This window comes from Adiantum capillus-veneris, chromosome 10, assembly GCF_014529385.1.
Source record: "Adiantum capillus-veneris isolate H3 chromosome 10, ASM1452938v2, whole genome shotgun sequence".
Classification (NCBI taxonomy): domain Eukaryota; kingdom Viridiplantae; phylum Streptophyta; class Polypodiopsida; order Polypodiales; family Pteridaceae; genus Adiantum; species Adiantum capillus-veneris.
Genome location: NC_140940.1, coordinates 81984858 through 81987387, shown reverse-complemented (window position 1 = coordinate 81987387; position 2530 = coordinate 81984858). Strand labels below are relative to the sequence as shown.

Here is a 2530-nt window from a genome sequence, read left to right as displayed (position 1 = left end):
CACACTGGCAATCTCATTCACATCATCGAGAGAAATGTTGCCATTGTGCTTGATGTTCTTAAATGTATAAGGAGAAGAAAGAGGAATCTGTAGGTCGAAAACCAACTAAGAGCTGATGCGGCACTCTAGCATGGAGCAAAACCCTGTCGCCAATGCTAGGACTGAGGGGCCAGGAGAAGAAGAAACTTGAAAAAGGCAATCGAGTGCTGTAGTGGCTTGCATAGTCAGATTAATAGGAGGAATTTTGACAATGCAATTATGAGAGTAGCCAACAATCATGAGGAGCACCTGCAATGTCATAAATGCAGATGATGGCATCTCTGCTGCCTCTGTCAGTTGGCTTTATCATTGTGGTATTAATTATCATTAAATGGCCAGGAACCTAACTATCAAAGCTCACCCTCTTTGAGATTAGGAAGGGAGATAATTGTTGCACGAAACACAGAGCGGATTAACAAGGCCCTTTATAGCACTAATCATGAGCAACTCTAGTTGTCTTCAGAGGCTATGTTCACACCAGAGCACATGCGCCCACCATAGTAGTACTCGTTCTTGAGCAAGGATTATAGCACGTTTAGCTACTATTTCAGTCCCGCGAGGAACAACAGCTGTAGCAAAACATTCATCTTCTTCTTATCGCGCTCTTGCTCCTCGAGGGATTTGATCACAAGGGCAACGGTGCTAATTGCTCCCGTGCTCTAGTTCAATGTCACCATTGAGGTAGCCACCCGGAAACTCCACTAGATGGTAGACATGAAGCTGAGTGATGCATGTTTTGCACCCACAATGAAGATGCAATGCTGATAAAGAAAGGGCAGCAAGAATATGACGAGGTGGTTTTTGTTCATTTAACAGGAGGGAAAGTTGGAGCTACCCATCATTGGTGCCCAAGATCGGGCCTCTCGGTCTGTCGCCCAAGAAGATGACATTGCCAAGGAGACTACCAAGGACTGGAAGGGCCTGCATATTATTGTCAAGCTCACTATCCAGGATTGTCAAGCCAAGGTCGTTATGGTCCCTTCCTCTATCTGCAAGGGATCCAATTTGGACGGCATCTCTGTTGGTTTCCTCTCCTAATTCCTTTTTGCTACTTCTGCTTCTGCTCCCGCAACCCTGTGTTGCCCTCACTCACTTTACTCTCTCTCTCTCTCTTCTCTTCTCTCTCTCTCTCTCTCTCTCTCTCTCTCTCTCTCTCTCTCTCTCTCTCTCTCTCTCTCTCAAAAGAAAAACCTTTTTTGAAATAACTATGCAGCCAATAGGAGATAATTTAACATCAATACAGTATGTCTATCTGAACGGATGGAAACCTCACAATTAAAAAGTGTCATTCTTTGCACTCTTACATCTGCAAGAACATGCTATCATAGCCCACAATAAGCATGACACATCTCAGTTGTATGTATGCAACAACCCCCAACCTCATAAGGCACGACAAAGCACAAGGTTACGAGAGTGTACTGACCTATCTTTTTTTGAAACCATACTTCTTACATTGATAGAACAAATCAGTTTTGGCATTGTCAAGGTTCACAATTTTGGAAAACCATCTCTATTCTTCTCCTGTTGGGTGCACTCACCTCCACAGATGACGCAACGCTTTTGGAAGGAGCCATAATTGCTCTCATCGTACACTCTAACCAGAGTACATGGGCACACGTACGAATCGCAAGTCACACACTTACCATCGCACTTCTCGTAGAGTCGCCCTATAACGCCCTATAGCGATGCTCGGCTGCTTGCGACACATTCTGAGATCAGGATGATGCTTTGCCATGCCTGCTCGTGAGTCACGTGTGCTGAGAGAATCTCTCTCTCTCTCAAAAAAAAACTCCAAAAACTCAACTATCTCAAAGAGCACGCGTCGGCGCGTGCTCTGTGAGAGAGAGAGAGAGAGAGAGAGAGAGAGAGAGAGAGAGAGAGAGAGAGAGAGAGAGAGAGATCAACAACCGGCCATGTGGCCTCCTCATAGATCAATTGCGAAAGTTCAATGATGCGAAGGAAAAGAGAAGGGAGGAGGTGTAAAGCGGAATTCAACTGGCATAGTTGAAGCACCAAGAGCTTTCTTTTTAAAGGTTGGAGAAACTTGGAATTAATTCGGAGTGAACAGGGGAAAAAAATCAAATATGGCTACACGAGGGGCGGCGTTAACTGCATGGAAGTGCTGCTAAAAACTGGAGTCTCCAGATCAAGTTAAAGGAGCGAAGAGCAGAGAAGAGAGGAGGGCTGAGTGCAACGAGGAGAAGGGGTCGCTGGTGGTGAGCCGGCGGGCCGTGACTAGGTTGGGACCGAGAAAAGGAGTGTTACTTGATGGCGCAATCCGCTCGCTGCATGGGAGCCCGATCAGTGCAGGAGTGCTCTTGGCCTCCGGCTGGTGACGTAGGCGAGGCCGCGAGCTCCAGGATAAGTAGAAAGAGGAGGGGCTGAGGAGCCTTGCGTTCGGAAGCAAAAAAGACCTGAGGTGGGCGGCAACCGCAGGATAAAGAAAGCATAATTATTGTGGCAGGCTTTAAGGGGTGAAGCTCCTGCAGGT

At 46.8% G+C, this 2530-nt stretch overlaps 1 pseudogene; it reads right to left on the bottom strand.

Annotated features, from left to right (window-relative positions):
* Positions 1-1462: 1462 nt before the first annotated feature.
* LOC147449148 (PHD finger-like domain-containing protein 5A pseudogene) lies at positions 1463-1774 on the bottom strand (annotated as a pseudogene).
* Positions 1775-2530: the final 756 nt, after the last annotated feature.